Consider the following 24,006-nt stretch of genomic DNA (forward strand, 5'->3'; position numbering starts at 1 on the left):
ATCGGTTTGCTTGCGGACCTTGGCACAAGCGCCTGGGTGCTGACCGCATCATCGTCATGCTTCATTGACGTTAAAGCACACCCTCTCAGGTAATATAGCTTAAGTAAATATACTGGACACTATGATCAACATGTTGGGATTGTGAGCATTTAGCATCGTCTTTATACTTGGACCAAGGAGTAATTTTTCTGCCTTTGGTGTGATTTCAAATTGAAATTTGTGTAAAACAGCATAGTACTGGGTTGTTTTGCTCCAAGTGTTAATAAGAGCAAGTACGCAGATGTTCCCGTTATTACCCTGACGACAAAGAAGAGCAAAGAAAATGGATAAGGAGAGTCAGGATATAATTATTATGGCAAATGTGCATGTTAATCAAAAATATCTGTAATTGCTCAAAGGCTTCTGTGACAATGAAATGCTGCTTCAAGTGACAAAACCATTTTCCAAGTTTAGGTGAGAGTACTTGCGGTACCTCTGGCATGTTTGTGCAGCAACAATAAGACGTCAGTGACTCAGTCATCCGCAGGTTCAAAGTGGTATTCACATGAATCTTCCTAGTCAGAAAGTCCTTTTTTTAGATTTTTTTTGGAGATCACCTGAATGTTCAATCGGCCTTTCTTCACTGCTGCCATGGCAACATGCCAGTTTGGCTTTGCAGGATTTTTATCATTTGAGCTGCTCCTGGTAAACCTTTGCTCAGCAGGGTCACATATAGCTGTATAGAGGAACTGGTTAAGAAGAAAATATAGATTGTGTTACTACTGTATTAGTTGTACAGACAGATTCAATTCTTCTCAAAGCATGAGTCTGATAACATGCCAGTGGGATTGTATTTGGGGCCATGTTTCAACCAACACAGAGAAAAATTTTCCTCCGCACTCAATTGTATAGTCCTGACACCAGTCAGAGATGCTCTGTTGTAAACAAAATCAACTCAACAGCGCTTGGAAGACGTGGATTACTACGTTGGTGCTATTCTTCTGTCCATTACTGCACAGAAACCACTCAAACCACTCTGGAGCAGAATCACTTCCCAACAGTCTACCCCACAAAAATGTTGTGGGTTGGGAAATTCAGGCCTGATTTCCAGGCTATTTCTTTGCAATAACACACCATAATGTACAGTGAGGAAATACAATTATTCTCTTTTTAGGAAACAGTTGCTGATTTCAATATTAAATTCTTTTTTTTATGGGCATGAACAAAAGTAGTTAAAATACTGAGATGAGTGTTTAATAAAAATTCTGAAAACTTAGGTTTTATCTGTTTGTCATTAAGTTCAGGCTCCTTGAAGTTCATAGCAGTTAGCTGCTCCAAACTGATAAGTGCACAATTACCAGTGTTTCCAACTGGCATCGATTGGTCTTGTCCTCTCTTACCCTCCTTCCATTGATTGTTGATGCCACTCTCAGATTACAAGGCTATGTGAGGGCAGGTGATAATACACCACCACCTGGCTGCAGGAACCCCAAATTCCCCATATACTGTACCTCCTCTTATGTCTTTGTTTATGATAGTTGAAAAGAATCTGTGTTTCCTTAACGTATCCATCACAAATATGAGTTAACATCTTTCAGCTGAGAGCGCACAACATTTATGCAATCTTGACACATGCAGCTTGCACATTTTAAAACCAAAATTCAAATCAAAGAAAGTACAAATGATATGACCATTGTGGTGTAATTAAGATGTTTCCCGTTTAGATGTGATATCTTCTCAGAGCGAAATGTGTGACACCCTTGAATCATAACATTCAGAGTTCTCATTTTAATTAGAGACGGATGTTTTTAAAGCCCACGTCTACAGTTCTCTCCTCTTCCCTTCGCAAGTATGTTTCAAAGGTCAGTGCCTAATTTAGTTTTTAATGAGCACTTAATTGAAAAAGACTCTCCGTCTACTTTACAGATGATCTCAGTTAAGTATTGCAGTGTTCGTAGGTCAGATATTTCCATCACTCAAGTGGAGACAGTGACTTTTTTTTTTTTTGAATACATGAGAAATGTGCTGGCGCCGGCGCCATTAGCTTAGAAAGGTAAGTAACACCACTCTCTTATACACAAGTGGATGAGTTGTGAGAAGAGGGCAAGACTGCACTGAACCGCAGCAATTTCCTCACCTACGAAGCAGCTGTAAATGAAAGGAACTGAAGGCTTTAAATGAGAGATCATCGCGGTGGGAAGCGACAACTTGCAGTAAGCCGGCTAAAGCCCGGCCGTTTGTGTTGTGCTCATCTGTATTCAGATATGTTTCAGTCACAGATGGCAGAATGTTGTTGTCTATTTATTATTTAAGAGGTTTTCAGCGTATTAGATGGTTCAAATGTGTCTGTAACTACCACATAAATTTATTATTATAATATAAGTGTCTCTCTTTTTTTTTTTTTTTGCAATGGGCTAACTATGCTGTGATCTGAGGACAATTTGATTATGCAGCAACTGTAGCCCGCTTTCATGTGGCGCAGGGAGATCGCCATCAGAGGTTAGCTGTCACACTCAGTCTGTGTTCGACTAATGGCGCCGTGGTTTCTAAGATTTGAGCCCGTCTTATAATGGAGTTCACTGACAGTCTGAAGGTGAATGATCCCCGCGAGCAGCCACTGAGTTTGCCACTTGCGGCTTGTCTGTCGTTTGTCCTACAATACCTTTGACCGCATTACAAGGAACAAAAAAAAAAAAAAAAAAAAAAAAAAAAAGACACATCTTTGACAAATTCTTGCCTCTTAATTGTTAGCCATTTCAGACCTCAAAATCCAGACGGATGCATGACATAACGTGAGTGCATGTGTGTGACACTCAAAGTGTTGTGTTAGCTTTCTAGTGTGTGGCACTCACTGGATAGTATCAGGATGGATCATTCCCCGAGCTATAGCAAGACCTTGGGAGGTAATATGGTTTGTTACGGTGAAAGGCCCTGTCCAAAAAAAAAAAAAAAAAAAAGCTGCTTGCACAGTACATTACTAAAACCTATTTGACATTTATAACAGTTTGTTGGTCCCCTAGGGAGCTCCCCTGTTGTTTTTCTAGCATCACACTGCTCTCAGGAAGTACGTAATTCAGAGACATCCAGGTCTTGAGGCTTTTGTGTGGGTTTTCCACTTCTCCATTTGTCTTTGCGCAGATCGTCCTCTCCTGTAATAGTCAACAAATTATTTCCATTAAGATAATAAACTCACGATGTTGTGCAGTTAGATCTGCCGGCATATCTTGTAATGATAACAGCAGCATTATGCTCAAACGCACAAAGTAAATTGATAGATTTTATAATTTCCTTAATAATATTTAATCTCTCTTTCTATGTTTTATTCGCTGGGCAGGGAAGGGAAGAGAAACAATTAATCTGGAATTGTGTGCTGTTTCTTTCCCGTTGTTGACCATTTCACTGGGACTGGATGATGAATTGCCTTATTTCTGCACATAAGTACAGGTCTTGTCTCCCAGTGAAGCAGGTAGCCGGAGGAAAGTAGGCTCTCGCCACCGGGATTTATGGACTGTAGGTTTGTGAAAAATAGGACTCACTTCTTAAGTGAAGTGAGATCATTGTTTGTTCAGGACCGAAAATAATGGTGCCAAAACCGAATCGTTCTTGTCGGTGTATATGCTGTGTCATGTGGCTGATGGAGCAATTGCTGTTTAACCGGTGCCAGGCAGGTCATTGAAAGTAATTGGATGTAACCATTTTACATTTAACTGTGACATATCTGTGGCCCAGTGCGGCTGTTTTTAACCTGTTCGTCTGAATGGAATACGATCTCTGTGTCTCTTATTGCAGGATAGTGCCTTCAACAGGCGGCTAGGTTACAGATGCTTTGTCATTCTTTTTAATCCTTCTGTATCTTTGTACGTATAGGCTATGTAGAGAGCAAATTGCACTTCCAATGAAGGCTGAAAGAAGAGGCCTTTGAAGACTTTGTGACACTGGAAAAGTAATTTCGTAGATTCCATTAGAAACTGTTTTGCTTTAAGCTGTTTTAAGTCTCAGTAATGTAACACTGTATGTAATATATACAGTATTTGCATATAAAGGGGGACAAAGCAGTGGAGACTGGGTGGGTAGGTGGTGACTAGACACCCGTTCATCACTTAAACCTGTCAAGTACTTAATTATGCATTACTTTTAGCCATAATACAATTTTAAGTTTTGTTGATTTTGTTAAATCAACAAAAACAAACATACACGTGACAAGGCAAATTAGTTAAACTGTTTTTTCTATTGTAATTTGTTAATTATACTGCTGTAAAGTTGGACATTTTAATGTGGGGTTCTATGCGGATTGATTCAGTTTTAAAGACAAAAGTTTTTAGTACACTGGCTAGCTTGGTCAGCTGGTTATTTGATAGGCTGATCATATGTGAGCTAATTCATCATCTAAACAGCATTAATAAAAGGTCGACCTACAGATAATGCTCCAACATAGGTGGGAAAAAGGTACCAGCCAATATTCACTCTGTGACAGATCTGACAAAATGTTGGACATAATAATGTCTGTTCCACTATTGTAGAGCGGTGCCAGTGGGAGTTGCTACTAGCAATGAAATGTTTAACTGAACCCAACCGATGGTGGCAGAAGAGGCATGGGAGCCATTTTCAATCACAGAAGCTCTTGAGGTGTCACATACGATGGCAGGCTCAGAGATAAACCAGCGTGTCAGGGCAGAGGAGAGCTGAGGCTCTACCCCAAGGCAAAAGACACGATGTAAAAATCAACACCGCCATGTACAATAAATTCACAAATCCTGTACAATAAGTGTAGTTTCTTATAGAGTCACAAAACAATATCCTGTAAACACTAACACAGAGTTGCAGTGTGAAATGAGCTAGAAATGTTTGATGGACAATGCTGTTTCTCTGGCTTGTCTGTGCTGGCGCCATGAGGACCTGAAGAAGCCAAAGTGTCATCAATTGCTTGTTTCTGCTGACTGTAAAACACTTCCACAGTCAGCAATCTGTCATGTAAGCAGCCACCCATCACGTTTTTCACCCCTTACACTATACATGCTAACAGTGAAGCCCACGGCAGCCTTGTTTTATATATGACATATATTTCCCACCAAAGAAATAGAAATAGAATAACCTAAAGTCCCTGTGTATGATCTAATGAGTAAATGGATTTCACATAAATCTAATACTTTGTCACGTTCCAATGTGCACTAGTCAAGACTTAGCAGCATATTATCACACACTCTTAAAAGCAAATAAGGCAGCTTTTTACTGTCAAATTCCCTGTCATATATTGTATTAAATACTCAGACTATCAACCGCTGATGCCGCTTTTTTAAAATTGTAATCTTACAAAGAATTTGTTAAAGCTCCCTGCATATGTATGTATTTCCTACAAAGGAGGTTGCCCCCCCCAGCCGCCCCTGCCCCCCTTCCTGAGTCATATCTGTTCTGATCGCTCAGCTCCAGTGGCCTGAGGTAGTACGCCCACACATGTCAGAGCTGTGAGCCAAAGAGAGATGGTGGGGAAGGAAGGGAGATGAAAATTTGACAAAGCATTTCACTCGCTGTAGAATTAGTGTACGCCCTCAAGTGCAGGATGAGTCATCAGCGTTTTTGAAATAAAATTAAACAACTTCGATGTCAAAGTGCAGAACATATTATTTAAATACACTTTAAAAATATATCAAATTTGATTTAAAGGCATGTTCAAGATCAGTATTCATTTATTTTTATTTATATCTGACTTCCACCCGCCTGTGATGACTCTTGTTTGAAAGTTTTGTGTGTTTTAATATCATATGACGTATAACTAACATCATCAATTTCAAGGTTTTTGCATTGAATTCAGTTTTTGATTAAAAACTCTTAATGAATGATTTCAAAATCACAATTTTTGCGCGTTTCCCAACCTAATAATTACCTTTTCAGGCATTTGACATTCGCTGACTGTTATTCACGTTGCTAAATAAGTGCTAAGATACAGTATTATATGTGACTTGGACACAGGAGAAGCTGCTTTCAGTGTACGTCACAGCATTTAATAATATTAATATCACACTTCCCAAAATGCTATTTACGAAGAGACTGTATCTCCAGTCAAATGGAGCTTTGTGAACATACGTGCATTCATCCATCTGTGTGGGCTCGTGTCATGTGAAAATGTAATGTGTGTTATCCCAAGGCCAGTACGTTAATGTGTTTGCTTGCCTTCTGGCTCAATGTTAAACCCCTGCATTGCAGCACTGCCAGTGGGATTTCAGTAGGCACGGCCCTTTTTTTTTTTTTTCTTCTAACCCTCCATACTCACAATAGAGAGATTAAATTTGGGCCAGATCCCTCCTGCGTGGAAAGCTCCTCGCTCACACATGCACATCTTCTAGTGTTCATATGCTACGCTCCAGAGACCCAGGGCAGCTGAGAGTCCCCCGAAGTCTTCGGTAGCAAGAGTCATGGAGAGCCACGTGTCTCGGAGACAGGCACAGACAGAAAAACGAGAGCCTGGGAGGGAAACGGAAAACATGGGATCCTTGGGGGCTCACCAATTCAAGTGCTGTCTGAGAAGCTTCACAGTAATCTTGTTTAAGAATGAAAAGGCTCTGTAGCTGAGCACTGAGTTTTCCAGTTGTTTGGACTTCATGGTACTCTTCATCAGACATCAGTGCGATTTTACCATTTCGGATTATTAGAGAAAATCTTTATTTCAAGTGTCTTGCCATGAACTTGTTTAATCCGTGAGGCAAGCTGACAGTCATGGACAGGCTCAATAGAAACAGCAGCTAGCACAGAAAATGACAGAAAGGCTTTAAGATTCACGTTTAAATAAAAGTGCAGAAGAAGGCAGCTCTGATGGGGAATTTCATTGCCAGTGATATCTAAGAGATGTTATCAAAAGTCATTAGCACACTAATGCGTTTTGAGCAATATTCAAATGTGATCCACATTCAGGTCAACAAATTGCAGAACTGTATTGTAATGGTCCCTGAAAGCTCCTAAAAACTCAGCTGCATATTAAATATCTTTGATAAATTAGCAGGCACGGTGGTGCAATGATGTTTCCTCACAGCCAGAAGGTTCAGAGATTGAACCCGCCGGCCAGCTGGGGCCTGCCCGTGCACAGTGTGGATATTCTCCACGCGGCCGTGTGGGTTTTCTCCGGGGGCTCCGGCTTCCTGTTCGGTTAATTGGTGATCGTAGCTTGGCTGTAGGTGTGCATTTGAGTGTGAATGATTGTTTGTCTCTCTGTGACGGACTGGTGAACTGTCCAGTGTGTGCCGCACACCTGACAGCTGAGATAGGTTCCAGCCATCCACGACCCTATAGGACAAGCGCTGATGGATAATCAGCTTTTTCCACCTGAGTCCAATTTCACACGTTAAATAACCAAACCTGTTGTAACACTGCAGGAAAATACTTTGCCACAAAGGGCCCCCTCACATGGAATAGGAAGCAGGCTGAGAAAATAAGTTTTCAGAGCCTTTAAGGGCTGAGCAATGATATATTTCAGCTAGCATCAGTCACAGCATGATAGATATACGACAAATATAAGACAAAATATCTCATATCACGACGCAGCATTGTTCAGTGTGTTTTCTGAACAAAGTCTATCAATAACCACTCATTTTAAAAAGACTCCCCATGCCAGTATGGTTCACTGACGTTAGATGGTTTCAGGAACCAAAGAGCACAGCCGTCATTAGATTCTCCTTCGTTTTTCCTCTGCATACTTTGCTCCCTTGGGGACATAAATAGGTGGGGAAGGATCCAATTATGTTCACCAAGAGGCAATTCCCTTTAACGTGATTGTATCTGAGAATCTGCACATCAGAGCCTGTCGCGCCTGTCAGCTCACCAATTTATGAACGTTGTAGACTTTTTTCTCTTAAGTGAGATTTGACCTTACATTTGTCCTTTTGGGGAAACATTCATTTCTGCTGTGAGATTAAGGTATTATATACACGAGATTATAACTGGCAAGAACCTTCATGTTAAGGTGTGTGATTCTCATCAGGTTGGATTGAATATTTTTAAGTTGTTTCTTTTTTTTTATCTTACACTGAGTTGTGTCACTCGATCTTTCTATTTAAGGCAAAGGAAATGCCACTTATTTTCTTGAAATCTCACAGAAACAGTATTGAAGCACAGCTTTTCTCCTCTCTGTCGCTGTTGTCAGCTAGCAGCAAACAGCTTACTTTGACAGTTTCAAAGTTTTTTTTTGTAATGACTGCAGGTATTTTACTGTCATGAACATTTTTGAAAAAAACAAAACAAAAAAATAAATTGTGTGCTTTGAAGTTATCCTTTATTGTAGAGCTGGTATTTTTCATCAGCCATCTCTGTGTTAGTATTAAAAGGTCAGCAGCAGAAGCCAGAGAACAGATTTATTTTATTATAGTGTTTGTGTCTAGAGCAGATTGTATGTTATGAGCAGGTTTGGATGATGAGCTGGTCTGGAGGGTATAACTTCCTTAAACAGCCTCCACAATAGAAAAATCATCAGTTTGAATACGTTTCAAGGAGTCAGTGTCACGTACAATACACATGATTTGCAGAGGAAAATCGGCTTTGGTGATGGCACATTTAAATTGAGTGTTTTCCTTCGCTGAAGTGCACCAAATGAAGTTGGTTATCTCTCCCCGTGGATATCTTTCATGATACAATTACAATAAAGCAATTAAGTCCAGTGACTCATGAAATTGATTGTTTTGCCAAAACTGGAGAAGGAAATTGGGCCACAAATAGAATATCCTCAAAGGTCTGAGGGAACAGATGCAGTTTGACTGATGATCTTAACAGTTTGTCGACAATCTTGTCAGCAAATTGTGATTTTCCGGAATGTTTAAATCCACAGAAGATCTTAGATGGGATTATAGTGCCTCAAAGGAACAGTTTAACGTTATGGGAAGAACATTCATTTAATTTTGCTACAGCCTGGAGATGGTGAGCATAGTTAAGCATATGATCTATACTTTGTGTGCAGATTGACAGAAAGGGACGGCTCTGGGAGGATAACGTTACCTTATGCTAAGCTAAGCTAGCCTGCTGCTAATTGATACTTAGGACTGGTATTGATCTTCTCATTAACCTCTCAGGAAGAGGTTATCTTATGCATTTGAGTATTTTTTAAAATACACTATATGTTCCTACGTTTTTTGAGCCATGCATTATAACATTTTGGAGATGCGATGCTTTGTGCAGATATTTTGGCAGAAAGGTTGTGTTTTTTTCACGAGCCTGTGCTGTGAACTCATGCTCTGTGTTTTTCAAATAGATAGTCATTAGGGTGCTATTATCGTAATGACAGTGAATTAATTCAATAACTGGTGAGCAGTAGTGTGCAACGGTTAGCTGTCAGCGCTAATTCATTGGTGCTGTGGCTTCGCAGATCAAAACGGCTAGATTCAGGCATATGTCAACTTGTTTATGTGAGAGGGAGACAGCTCTCAATACTCCTATCTTGGCACAAAATGATTTCAGCAAGGTTTCTGCAGTGCACGCCTGAGGAATGCTAATAAAGCTAGATGTTCTCTGAGTGTGATTTAATCCCATAGATTGTCTAGAAATTATGCACACATTGGTTTAACTATCTCCAGTCAAGGGAGGTTTTAGATTCAGTGAAAGTTTGAGATCAACTTCTCAGAACTCCAAGAAATATGTCAGAGTTGTGTTTCAAAGAGTGAGTGTGCCTCTCTGTGCTCACGTTGTCTTTCTCTTGCAGGATTTCTGATTGACAGCCCTCTCAGATTACTTCCAGACACATTTCAAGATTCGAGATTTTGGCTGTAAGTATTGCACTGCCAAAGATACTCTGTGCTTGACTTGATTTGAGGCGCTGAGAGATTTCTGTGAACTTGAAGGTTGTGAGATAAAGAGAGGGGGGGGGAGGATTCTTCACTCCATCAGAGTTGTCCAGAATCATTGCTGTGACCGTCCTCTTTAAGCGGTGACAGATCACTGCACATTGTTCCATCCTCTACAGCTCCCCCCTCAAAAACAACATCCATTCTTAGTCATTTCAGAAATCCAGCTTGCCTCTGTGCTCTTACTGTCCACTGAAGGCATGGCCAGAATAGTAGGCTCTCCACGGCTGGATGCTTTTTGAAGCTGTCCAATAATATAACGCTGTGCTGAGCTGTGGGATGAAGCCTTAGTTGACCTGAAATGGATTTTATTTTGTGTTATAGTTATTTATTCTTCATACAAAATTATTTGGGCTGAAGAACCGAATACAGTGTTGTGAACAACTGTTTGCCCTCTCTCTGTTTGTCACACTCAGATGATTCAGGTCGTCGAATAAATTTAAATATTAGTGCAAAATGAAGGTTCTTTATTATCAACATTCAACACTCCTGTTAAAACATAACTATAGTTTATCATACCTGAGGTCACTTTCTCTAGCCACAGCCTGGTCTGATTACTGTTCTCAATCAAGAAATCACCTAAATAGGATCTGCCTGACAAAGAGAAGTAGACCAAAAGATCCTCAAAACTTAGACATCATGCTGAGATCCAAAGAAATTCAGGAACAAATCAGAAAGAAAGGTATTGAGATCCATCAGTGTAGAAAATGTTATAAACCATTTCTAAAGCTCTGTGAACCACAGTGAACGGTCGTGAATCTTCCCTGGAGTGACCAACCGAACCAAAATTACCCCAAGAGCACAGCAACGACTTCTGTGACTAAGAGGTCACAAAAGACCCTGCAACTACATCCAAAGGTCCTGCAGGCCTCGCTTCCCTCAGTTAAGGTCAGTGTTCATGACTCCACTATAAGAAAGTGACTGGGCACAAATGGCCTGGAGAGACAACACCAAAACCACTGCAGAGCAAAAAGAACAGAAAGGCTGATCTCATTTTTGACAGAAAACAAGACTACTCTGTGGACTGACAAAAGTTGAACTTTTTTGGAAGGTGCATGGTGGTAGTGTGATTATCTGGGGTTGTTTTGCTGCTTCAGGACTTGGAAGACTTGCTGTGATAAATATAACCATGAACTCTGCTGTCTACCAAAAAATCCTGAAGGAGAATGACTGGCCATCTGTTGGTGACCTCATGCTGAAGAGAACGTGGGTTCTGTAGCAAGACAATGATCCAAAACACATCAGCAAGTCCACCTCTGCAAGGCTGGAGAGAAACTAAATGGAGACTTTGGAGCGGCCTAGTCAAAGTCCTGACCTGAATCCTATTGAGATGCTTTGGCATGACTTTAAAATGGTGGTTCATGCTCGAAAACCCTCCAATTTGGCTGAATTACAACAATTCTGCAAAAATGAACGGAAAAGACTCATTGCAAGTTATTGTGAACACTTGATTGTAGGTTTTCTGCTATGGGTGGCCCAACCAGTTATTAGGTTTAGGGGACAGTCCGCTTTTCACACAGAGCCACCTAGGTTTGGATTTTTTCTTAACAATAAAAACCTTAATTTTTAACCCTGCATTTTGTGTTTAAATCAGGAAGAGAGCCAACATTTTTTTCACAGCACTGTTAGACAGTGCAGCACCACGATTATGTTAATAGATCTCACCCTTATGTAATCACATGTTGTGGATTCCACTAGATGTCAGCATGAAGCGTTGGGTTTTCCTCTCCCTCTCCTCTTCCATCTGTTCTTAAAAGAGCTTTGCATGTGCCAGGGATGAGGGAGCTCTCTGCAGTGTGTAGCAAGCAGGAAAGGCACGGTGAGGACGAAGGTGCAGGCCGCTGTGAACAAGCATGATTTACTGTTGGATTTTGTTCTTGGTGCACCAGTCTCCAGCATGCCATGCACACTCCAGCACTCAGCAGATTAATCAGAGTCATTACCATGAGTGATGGAAGCTCCAGTGCTGCCGGGGCTACAGAAAGCTAATAAAGCCCAGCGGACAAGAGCCACGCCTGCAACGACGGTTGCTGGCTGCTGCTTTTATACTGGCTCTGTCCATCTGCCATTATTCAGCCCTCACTGCCCTGTGTCACCCTCATTGTGATGTTGATCAGAACATTGATCAGCTCAGCTTCTACTGAATGAGAAAACATACTCTGGGGACTGGTGTAGACAGTTACTTGCTTCAATATGCAGCGCCATCAGTTAGAGCAAGCTTCTACTAGATTTAACCGAGCTGTCCATACATTATATTTTAATATAGAGTATGTACAATATCTGCACTTCATATGCTAGTCTTTAATTTATATGCACGATAAAACAGTTCAAAATTGTCAAAATGAGTTGCCTGGCGTGGGTGAAAACAGGATTGATGGAATTAAACTAGAGTGAAGATGTGGGTCATAAAACTAAAACAATGAACTTAAAGAATGTAATAATGCGAAATATGTGTGCTGATTTGTGTAATTGTTCAAACTACATTTGCAAAATCGAATACTGCAGCACTTTCTTGACAGCAGTTTGGGGGCATATTAAGGAAGCATGGCTCTAGCTGTGAGGTTTCTCTGTCACTCTACAACATGATGGCAGCAGCTACTTAAAGGGCTTGAGCAGCAGCAGCACCAGTGTTTGGTTTATTCATGCTTAAAGCCACTACTGACATGAGTCTTGACTCTGAGGTTGGTAACAAATAAAGATAATATTTTATGTGTTTGTGAAGGTAACGGGGCACATATTTCTGTATGCAAATGCATTTTTTGTTTGCATGTCACAGAAAACAGGCATGCGGATATTTTATTTTATTTTTTATTTTTTTTGCTGTCCATTCTGCTTTCTTCCTGTTTTTCTTACTCTACGGTGGCCCCTGGAGGCAAAGCTAACACAAGAGTGATAGTAAAGGAAAATCCATTCCAAGTCTAATAAATAACACCTACAAATAGGGAAAACGCACACAGAATAATGCCTCAGCAGACGTGTCCTGAGATACTACAGGGAGTAATGAGCTTAATTTGGATAAGCCACTGGGTTTGGACTACCAGCTTCACAGTAAGAAAGATGAAAGTATATCTGTAATGTTGCTGCTTATACAAATCAAGCCCATTACTCCCCCTAATGTTCCATCACTTTGTGTAGCGGTTTCCTTTCGAGCATTTTTCTTTTTGATGTGTTCCTCGTATTTCCATCCGTAATGGTTTAGGATTTATAGTGCGCACCCCGTTTTCCAGCCACTGCGAGGCTCCGCTGTTTCTAAAATACAGTCATCCTCCATGTGAGTTGACTCACTGCACAGAGAAACACATGGTGCTGCATGTGATTTTGTAAGGAAAAGCAGTGTGGTGAATTTTAATGGCTTCCCATAGTCATTGACTGAGCAGCTTCTAATACATGGCTGTAAGCTCCTCGCGGTTAGTCTCCACAACACGCATGCGTTATTAAATATGTATTCTAAGTTGCACTCAGTCTCTGGAGGCTTGGCCTGTTTAGTTCAAAGTAAGGTCTGATGGTTTCTCTCTTTTTTTTCCCTTTTTTTTAAATTTCTTACTCAATGAAATTATGCTAATGATTACTAAATTATTAGCGTATTTATAATCTGCTGTGGCAGCAATAGTCAGCAGCATAAAATATGCTGAGAAGAGTCATAGTAGTCATCTGTCACTACAAATCACCATCCTTCTGTGTTTCGTGTCTCAGGGGAAAGGTGCCAATGATGCTCACTGTGGGTTTACCCAGCATGCTATGAATCTCAGTTGGATCAATATCCTGTTCCTGTATCAGACACTGTGTCAGGCAGTCCTAGATTCAGGGCACTGGCCTGATATCTCTTCGAATGTGGCAAAGAGTACACAGAGGAGTACGAGGTTGACTGGATTTCATAGATTCAACCGCAAGCCCTGAATATCACCACCTTGTTTGATGCGCAGGGAACAGGAACCGTTGAGCCGTTGAGTCCGAGTTGAAGTGGAAGGCTGCCATTTTAGCTTCACCCTACACAAAACAATATGGAGGCGAGGTGCTGCAGGAAGAGCTGAAGCAGCCACCCCCTGAGTTTGATGTGTCTCTGTGAAGTCTGTAAAGGCTGTACTTGCTGTCAACAAACCTACTGAATAGACCAAACCCGACAATGAAGCGTGCCTGCTAGCACAAGCACAGCCCACACTGCCAAGGCCTTGCATAGCTTATTGTACAGAAATACCCGAGCACACAAAAGCCACCGTCCTGCGGCTCCGTAATACTCAGTGGAGTGTCGTGCATTTTCCACCCAGGCCTGCAGTGCCCACCAACCTTCTTCAAAAACACCTCTTGATATGATCGTTGTGGATAAAAAGTTGAATACAGCAGAATCAAGCAATGTTGACCAAAAATAGCAATAAATGTACATAAACGATGCAAATATAATTCATTTTACCCACCAGTACTTGAAGGTGGCGGACACACCCTCTCCACGTCTGGCTCAGGCTAGCTACTGTAGCTCCACAGTTGGGAGGCCTTTCAACACAATATCCTGCTTCACCTACGAAGTCCGCTGCGTCATTACAGCGTATTTCAAGCTCCAGTCGCCTGCGGTTTTAATTGTGAGTGCCTAGACAGATTTCTTTGACTCTGTCAATACATGATGGCTGAAATATGATTGGATAAAAGCTCTAATGCAAAGTTACACTGCCAGAAGCACTGCAGCTGAGGGACAGACAACCCATAAAATGAAAACAAAAGCAGAGGAAGCTTTGCTGCAATAAATGCGTCATTTACCCTTGTTTAAGTGTTATGTGCTAATGCTCATTAAATTACTCTGCCTTTAAAAAAAAAACAGTATATAGGGATGGATTGGTTTTGTGCTGAGCACCACAGATTGGAGAAAACACAACACATTGCTGGTTTTGATGTCGTTAAAAATAGAAAAGATAACATGAACTGTATCAGTTTGCACACTTTGGCAATCTGGCAAATGCTAGGTGAAGATGTACAGGGCTGTGCTGTGCCCATTTTTCTTCATGTATCATCGGGGTAGCTTCACCTCCCCTTTAATTACCATATCACCTCTAATTCCCAACCAGCGACCATACATTACTGCCTGGACCGAACACCGACTAACGACATTACCCCAGACAGGGGACAAATTGCATTTCTCTCTCTCTGCTTGTATGTTTTGAAATTACAAAAAGCCATCATCCTCTCCTCCTCTCTCTCTTCTCTCTTCTCGCTCTCTCTCTGCCTTTCATTTTTGCTGATTGAGAGTTTATTGATTTTCGGTTCAAGTGCTCATTGCTGGCCAATAAGGTTGGTGATTCACTTAGGGGACAATGGTAATTCTCAGTGACACACAGCAAAACCCAGAGGGCTCCGAACCGTCTGGCTCGCCGTTGGTGTTAAAGCGAAATAGTACGTCACATCGTGTCATTTACGAGAAGTAATGCGCCGACTGTAAGAGGGGAAAAAGTAGCGGAAGGGGTCGCCGTGGCACAGTGACGATTTTGCAGTATTTGTACCTGAAAATTATTTGGACATGGAACATCCTCTTTTTGAAGCTTCAGAAGCTTACACAGAGCAGCGTCAATGAGCTTTCACTGTTGCTCAGAGGGAGGTTTTTACGTGCTTATATAAGCTATACCATGGTATACATATCCTGCAAATATTAATCATCCTTGATGACAGAGGGAGCGGAGCAAGTCTAAAGACATAAATCAGATAAATGAACAGAGGGACCAAAGTAGCAAACAACTGCTGCAATAAGCACATCGCAAGTGACATGCTTCTTGTTGTTTTCCCCCTCTTATCTAGAGGTGTCATCTCTAGTGCTCCTTCTTCTTCTTTTTTTTTTTTTTTTTGCTTATTTATTCTTCTTTCTCATGCAGTCTTGGGAGCTCAGGGACATGTCCGAACCCCCCTGGAGTCCCCCAGGACTGTTGCCGTTTGATCGAAGGGGTCGAGACGGCAGAGCGTGCGGATGCTTTCGGATTGCCCTTATGCGTTAGGGCACAGATTGCTGCATACAGCACCTTGTGAGCAGCATCACAAATCAGCCGTCCGAGCAGCGAGCAGTGCCGGAGCGTAGGGAGAGGATGGAAGACGGAGAGAAAGCGAGGGGAAGGGAGAGGTGAAAGGAGGGGAGGGGGTTCCTTTCAGTGAACGAGATAGAGCGAGCGGAGAGAGGGAGAGGAGGAGGGGATTGAGAGAAGCCGAGGTGGGGGTAGTCACAGGGAGAATGACAGTGAGTGTGTGTGTGTATAGGAGAACAAGTACTGCAGCAGTGGAAACAGTACGAAGAGGACTGCAGTTTCTGACGCTGATGGGAGAGCGGTCGAGGGACGTTAATTAAGGCACTGTAACATTAACCCTAAGTGCCTGTTTGGTGAATGGGTTTGCCTGTTGTGGAGAACAGGATTAAGGAATTACAGTAGTGCTGGTAAGGGTGTATTTTGACTCTCTTCTCAGCATTGCTTGGAAATGTCCTTTGAGGAATCTGGAATAGAGTTACAGGCTCGTGGTTGTTGCTGTAGCGAACGATTTATACCTGCTCCATTTTCATTAGCATTTCTTTTTTTTTTTAGTTGTGTGCATGTTACTTTTTGCTGAATGAGGTCCTAACTTTACTTCCAATCCATTTCACAATCCTCGTGAATTGTGAACATGCTTTAGGTCCTGATCTGCCTCAGGATCTAGCTGTGGATCTTGTCAGGAGGCAATTCGACTGAAGTGTGTGTGACGAGTTCAGAGGGAGCAGCGTGACGGTGTAGCTTCGGCTCACGAATATTCTCATTGATCGTGCCTTAATTTAGCTCGTGGGTGTAGTACCTTCGTTTCCTGGAGAGTGTCCGCGAGGCTGCCCTGCCAGCAGATGCTCAGCTTACCCTTTCAGAGACACCAGGTCTTCCACTATCACAACCTCCCTTGAAACAGAGGAACAACGCTGTGGAGCCCCCCCTCCAAAAAAAAAAAAAAAAAAAAAGCTATTGTGTTGTATCTGCAGTGTAACAAAACAGACACAAGCCCCAGTTCTCTTTATCTTTTGAGACTGAGTAGTCAGACACAAAAAGAGGCTGACAGTTGTGCTGAGGAGTATAGAGAGCGGGGTGGGGATTTCATAAAGTGCTGCAGGATGCTCTTTTTTTTTTTTTCTGCTGTCTCTCATGGGACATGAAGCACAGGCAGCACTGAGGTTACAGTACCAAGGACAAAACCTATCTTGGGCTGCTGGTACTTCTTACAGCCTAATGCTGACTGTTACAGTTCTGACGTGGGCCAGTCATTAGCACAGCAGAGTTTTTATTATTATTATTATTGAATTGTATGATTATAACAAAGTGAGGGTACATAACAATTGTGTTGCTTTTTAGCATCATTAAAAGTCTGAAGATTTTAGCCAGGTGCAAGCGATCAATTTCATAACAAAACACAATTTTTTACAAAGAGAATTATTCATTCTTCTGTCTTCATTTTGTCCTGAAGTAACAGAGTATCTGGCGTTGTAATTATCAGAGACAGTCAGTGGCTTGCATTCAGAGTGGTCACATGATGGCTCAGGCTTCAGTAGTGTAGTAAACAAACAGAGGATGCGAGGGATCCTATTATATGTTCATACAGATTGGTACATACTGTACCTGTATATGTTTACTCTTCCAATATCAAGAGTGCAGGAGGCTGTTTGATACGGAGCATGCTCTGAAGGTTCTTTCTTTCTTTCTGTCTTTTCTTTTTTTTTTTTTACCCGGCTCTAAAACATTCAGACAGGCTCATTAAGTCCATACCTCAGGCAGCCGCTCCCAGTGGCTCTCACACTAAGAAATACTCTCTCATACATAACCAGAAAAATGAAAGGAAGCTTTGAAGTCAACCAATCTTATTTCTTTTTTTTCCCTTTTTTTTTTTCCGTTGGCTCCCACCTAGAAGGCAGCTGGTGCCAGGATGCTGGAACTACTCAGACAGGAAGAGAAAGAAAAGAGGCTTATTCTAACGGTGCAGCTCGTTTCCAGAGTGGGTGTGCCCTCTTGCAGCCGCATCACCGTTGTTTTCAAACTTTTATGCACCTTCATTAAATAGACATATTTTTTCTCAGCTCACACTTTCAACCATAAACCGTTTAAATGACACGGCCATACTGGACGCTGGGAATGAGTCAGAGATGTCCTCTTTGACACATTAGCACAACTGTGATTGCTCAGCTGCTGTCAGCTTCTCACTCCAGGTGAGAGCAGAGGCTTCCCGGTCTTGGCTCCGGCCCATGTGACGGTGCGATGCTGGCAGACGATGGCAGAAAGCTTCAGTGTTAAACAGTCACTGGTCCCAGCATCCTACTGCGCTGATGGTGCAATTTTTAATCTTATAGACAGAAATACGCCGGTTGTGAGGTTTTTTTTAGTTTTGTTTTTCCGAACCCTTAAGCTTTATGTTGGAGGAGACGACCAGATGACCAGAGAGAGACATTTTCAATATGTTTCATCATACTAACAATGATCTTCTGCTGAGATTAGCTGTGTGTAAAGTTACTCGTTTATGCGGATTGTTGTTTAAATTAATAGTTTGAGAACAGTACATGATGCTACAACTAGCTACATTAGCTTAGGATAAAGGAAGGAATCACTGACCGTCTGTTTGCTTTCTTTCCAAAAAGGTCTGCGACTCGTAATCGTTTTCATTATCAGCGATTATTTTCTTGTAATTGTTCAGTTTCAAGGAAATCTAAAATGAACAATGAACAAATAGCCGTCACAGCTTCCCAGAGCTCAAGCTGACATCCCGACACTTTAATTTGACCAAGAGTCCACTGAAAAACTGAAACATATTTAATTTACTATCATACATATAATGCATTTCTTATCATATAGTGTATGCGAAACAGAAATCAATCAATCAATCAATATATTGTATTTTCCTGTAAAGAAATGGCTTAATAGCTTTCCCTTTTATTTCCTTATTGCATATATAAAGCTGAGTTGACCAGTTTTAACTTGTTAATGTTCGTGCGGTGATTCTTCTAACTCTCCACAAGACAAGAAATAAGACATACGCAAATTACCCCAAGATCTCAAGCTACAAATTTAGTGTCATAATGCTAAGCTGAAAAGAGGTCTTACACTTGCAGTCTAACTCTCAATTTTTTCCCCCTCTTAAAAGTAAATGCTATTAGATGTGGCCTATCTGCAGTGCTGCAGAAGCTCTCCACGCTGTCACATTTCCTCTACACAGCCTTAAATGCAGATTGGGTCACTGTCTCTGTGACAGAATGATTAATCGGCCTATCAGGGGCCGGGGATAGGGTCTGCGCTGAGGGGGAGAGGGAGGATGTATGGCAACCGGCTGTAAATGATCCCTGCAGCCCCTCGCTCAGCATTCAAACCCTGGCACCTCCCATCTCCTTTTCAAGGATGCCTCCTGATAATAGCTGAGTCACATTCAGCTGCAGGTGAGAATAAGCGTTGTTTTATCTACACAAGCAGGTTTGTAAATGAGCCTCTCTGGACCGCCCTTCAGGTCAGCGCACAATAAGATATATTTAAGGAGCGGCTTTTCTCTAATTCTCTTCAGTGAGATGATGTGCAAAGCACCTTTTTGGCTTCCTTATCTCTGCTGCTGTCCCCAGATCAGCAACGGCAGGATTTCCTGATGCACTTGGATTTTGTTGACATAGAGGTTTAACTGCCCTGTTGGTGTCTCTGATTGATGGTCAGTTTTTTTTTTTTTTTTTTTTTTGTTGGGGATCCTTGTATTGTTTATGTTTGCATCCAGCACAGTTATGCAGCTCTGAGGCTAAATGCAGGGGTCAGGTGCCTCTGTAAATGTCGCGTCCCGAATGGTTGCATAAGCAGTTTCGCCTATTGTGTTGCAGATCAGTTGCCGACCGAGTGTGTAACTCTGCTGTTTGTTGGAGCAGAGAAATGCTTAATGCCACAGCATGTGGCACATTAATTCAAACGAGGGGTCAGTAATGAACCATTTAAAGAGAGCCGGACAGCAGGACTTTGCCGTACATCGAAGTCGGTGCCCTGATGCTTCGAGTTTTTAACGTTTTAATCGCTGTTAAGTAAAATTATGCAGCCTGACAGATGCTTAGCACACCCCCATCGGTGCATTGTGGCCGGTGAAGGCTCTTGGTGATGAATTTTTGAATCTGGCCCCGGCACATGTTTAGCACCTTGTGCTGTGTCTTCGGATTTGCCAGAGCTTTTGTCAGCCTCTTGGCTTAGCACCATGAAATGACAAAAGAGGGAGTGCTTTGCCGCCACAGTCGGCCACGCTGCAGAAATCTGTCTCTGCTGCACACTTAGCATATATCTGGCCGCTCAGGCAAGCCGAGACCTATTCAGTTGACCTTCTGTGTGAAAGTGACGCAGGAGAGCTATGCACAGTGGATTCTATACGTGGCCTTACGGGATGGATCTTCATGCACGTTTGCTCAAAATGGCAATGAAAGACTAAAACAGCGCAAGTACAGTGGACGCACAGTTTCAGTGCGATAAATCAAATTTACTTTAATCACTTATTCGACCGAAATTACTTTTAGGTTCACCTGAGGCCAAGTTCCTCACAATGTCTTCCCTTTCTATGGTAAATAACAAGAAATGCAGTCATTAGTATCTTCTGTATAATCCTATTAAAACTTGGCCAAAATGAAACAATTACGACTGCAGGAGCCTATACTCCATCGCAGCAAGGGTGAATTACCATAGAGTATCAAGGGTTCAGGAACAAAGCTGCACATTATCTCTAATTGAAACAACTCCACCATCTCAGCTCAGCTTTCTGGCTGAATTAATGCTCTGTCTGATGGATCTAATAAAATACAATGCTGCGTATTCTCCAAATATTCCACTGCCCATTTTCAGCTCCGGAAGAAAAGTCCAGACAGATCAGAGGTCAGCTGTGACTCAGTGCACGCCGAGACAATGTTCTCCTTTTCCAGTCACTCCAAGCTTGTTTATCGCGAAGTCAGGATGCATGCAATGCCTTTAAACAATTACACTTTAAATGATATCTTCAGTGTCTCGTGCAAGTTTGCTCATGCCTAAAATAGCACGGATGAAAGAGTCAGTCAGCACGGCAAGGCACAAATGCAAAAAAAAAATGAGCGCGCACACGAACGGGCGACTTCTCAGAGAGAGAGAGGAGATCGTATGTAAAAGAAATACCACTTGTCACAGAGGCTGCTTTGGCCTAAATTCACAAGAAATTATGAAATGAATTGTCTCTGTTATGTAAAGCTACGCAAGAATCTTACGTCTTTCTTCAGCCCGTCTCACTGCAGCAGTCACATTAGTAAGAGGAAATGAAGCTGCACATCATGCACAGCTAGTTCAGCTGGAGGCCAAACACTCCACCCACCCACACATAACCCGTAATGTCACAGATGGCGGGGGTCTCAGTGGGGGCTGAAGGATTTCATTGGGGCCACATTCTTCACGTTGCGTTGTATCTGTGAAGAGCCTGGTCGCCTGGCGGCCTGTAACAGCCACACAGTAGTCGTCGTTGTTTCTCGTTCGGTACGACAACCTTTTCACAATGCCTAATATTCAATAGTTAATTTGCCACCCCACTGCTCCTGACTGTTGCCCCGAGCATGAATCACATGCCCCCGTGACCAGTTTTCTTTCCATTTAGAGAAGCCATTTTGAAAGTGGGGGCTAAGACATTTGGAGGTTTTGAACCATTCAGTGCATTTAATTGTGAGTCTGGGATAAAGTTCTGATTTTAACACACACCCGCACATAGACTGGTCACTGGCAGACAGCTGTGTGAAGTACCATGGAGGAAAGTCGTCTAGGGAAAGGCGCCAGGGGAAAACAAACTGCAGCCGCCTGGCTGTAGATTGTTAATTAATTGCTGTCCATGGTATCTGTTGTTGTGTGGTGAAACAGCCGCATGTCTTCAACTCTCTCTCTGTAGGTGGTTTTCTCTTGGATCTGACCTGGGTGCTAATAGCCCCCCGAGAAACACAATCATCTATAGCTGACTTAGCTGCAGGCTGTGGGTTTCCCATTGCTGGGGAGGATGTGACATTGTGTTGTTAGCGTGTCAAAAACAGCATGTCAGATCAGGGAGCAGCATTTCTTAGTCATGTGTTTATATGTTAGAGCGAGGAACCATGGGTCTTAGCAGTAGCGTTTGACAGGTGCGGGGTAATTAGGTAAGAGTGTTTAGCCTATAGAGTTGTTGTTGTTGATCGTCGGAGTAACTCATATTCTCCCTCTAATGATGATTTAATTACTGCATAAAGCAAATGCATTTCATCACCTTGAATACGCTGCAAGGGACACTGGCAGATTTTCCGGGGAACTGCAGCCATTCCTGGTTTGAGTCTAGCTGGGGATCTTTGCTCCATCGTTGCTTCCTTCAGTTCGTATCTTATCTCCACTGTCTATAATAAAGAATCGGGATTTTCCATATGAGGTAAAAGTAAATAATCTCCTATGGATTTCAGTTCATGCATGTTTAGTAAGTCTATTGTAGTGATATTTACATATACTGAAGCCATCTCCTTTCACGTTCACAAGCATCTCGCCTGGTAGAATTCAGCTTTGTGTGCCACGGATCGTTTTCAGTAAAAGTCCTGTGTTGGTACGCTGGGTTTCTGTTCTCAGTTTGTTTGTGCTGCATAGATTAGTGTGTTTGATCCCCATCCAACTCAGTGCAGTGGGTTTAGTGATAAGGGACAGATCATGCCTGTAGCGGCGCTGCTCTGGGCTGCGCAGCCGAGCCATTTTGTTTTAACTAATTCTGATGACTCAAACTCTTGCGAAATGAGACTCACATTGAGAAATGGAGCTCTGAATGAAATCTATATTCGATAAGAAGCCTTTCATTTTTCAATTTTTTAAAAATTTTATCCTGGTTGTAGGTTGCCGAGCTTAAAAAGCCCTTCTCCATATGCACACAGTAACACATACAGTATATTTACACCTGCAAGCAAACAGCTACAGTGTGTCATTGTGTTGGTCGCTACTGGGACAAGCAGTGTTAGTATTTATGTTACCCCTGGATTTAATCCCTGGTTGGTTCAGGGATTGTACCAGCCACCTCCCAGTCAGAGTCCCATTGTCTTGGTGTTTTACAGTTTTAAAGCTAAAATTAAATTAACCAACAGTATGTCAGAAATGGTTGTTTTTATGGATTATATATAACGTGTGTAGTTATTTACGAGTGCAGTTGAGGTCCCTTTGATTAATAACCTGGTAGCAGCATGGCCCCCTGGACAGCAGTGTCATTCAGTTTGTACAATACTTTGGAACAGACTGATTTATCTTAATGACTATTCAATGGATAGTTGTGAGTACAAACATTCATCCTCCGTAAAGAACTGATCCTTTGGTGATCCCTCAAATAAAACATGTGTCAGGTTATTCTGTGAATTATCCTCTAAGCCCGAAATATTATGGACTAAAGGTTCAACTTTGTGCAGTCTGGGCATTTGTTGGCTATCGCCTTATGACACAACCTCTTGGGACGTCTGGTGTAGAAAGCAGATATCTGAGTACCAGATAAACGAAATCCAGGCCAAGATTTCCAGTTCTACGCTCAGGTCATTTGTCACAGTCTGATTAACAGCCTGAGATGCGAGAAAGGAGTTGTCGTATAGAGTATCTACAAGAGGATAGCTTAGATTCAGTTCACCGTTTAATAGAGATAAGATAAGATAAGATAAGATAAGATAAGATAAGATAAGATAAGATAAGATAAGATAAGATAAGATAAGATAAGATAAGATAAGATAAGATAAGATAAGATAAGATAAGATTAACCTTTATTGATCCTCCTCTGGAGAAATTCAGGATGACACAGCAGCATTGTATGATGCTGCACCACATGTGCTGTTCATCTTCATTCAACCAATTCTCACTATAATGTGATTGGCCAAGTCTTCCTAGAACAGAAACTAAAAACCTTCCTTCACTAAAACCTACAAATTCTGCGTATTCACATGCATGAATCAACTAACAGTGATCAACATTCGTGGGTTTGAATCAGATGTTTCCACATTTATGAAATCAGGAATAAGCAGTCAGCAATAACTTATGTGAAGTTTTCCCTTAGACATCAGCCTAAAAATTATTGTGCAATAATTTGAAACCCAATAGCATGGTGCAAATGTTAGCATGCTAGCAACTAAACAGGCATGGCAAAACAAATGAAACCTGCATTTCATTTGAGCATTCTTGTGGAGCTGCTGGCGTGGCTGGAGACCTTTACCATTGTTTCTGTTGTTGCTTCCATTTTTAAT

The 24,006-nt window shown here is 41.9% G+C and overlaps 1 protein-coding gene across 7 annotated transcripts in view; it reads left to right on the top strand.

Moving 5' to 3' along the window:
* LOC125011451 (synaptotagmin-2-like) overlaps positions 1-24,006 on the top strand; it is a 55,926-nt gene that overhangs the window by 16,771 nt on the left and 15,149 nt on the right. For 3 of the 7 annotated variants that reach the window (XM_047590693.1, XM_047590677.1, XM_047590725.1), the window contains exon 3: positions 9,656-9,719. The exons of 3 other annotated variants lie outside the window; for them this stretch is intronic. The gene's annotated coding sequence lies outside the window, so the exon portion shown is untranslated. Of the gene's footprint in view, positions 1-9,655; positions 9,720-15,995; positions 16,201-24,006 lie in introns of those variants that run through there. One more of the 7 variants, XM_047590684.1, reaches the window with a different exon arrangement.

Source organism: Mugil cephalus, chromosome 1, assembly GCF_022458985.1.
Source record: "Mugil cephalus isolate CIBA_MC_2020 chromosome 1, CIBA_Mcephalus_1.1, whole genome shotgun sequence".
In the NCBI taxonomy this organism is placed as follows: Eukaryota; Metazoa; Chordata; class Actinopteri; order Mugiliformes; family Mugilidae; genus Mugil; species Mugil cephalus.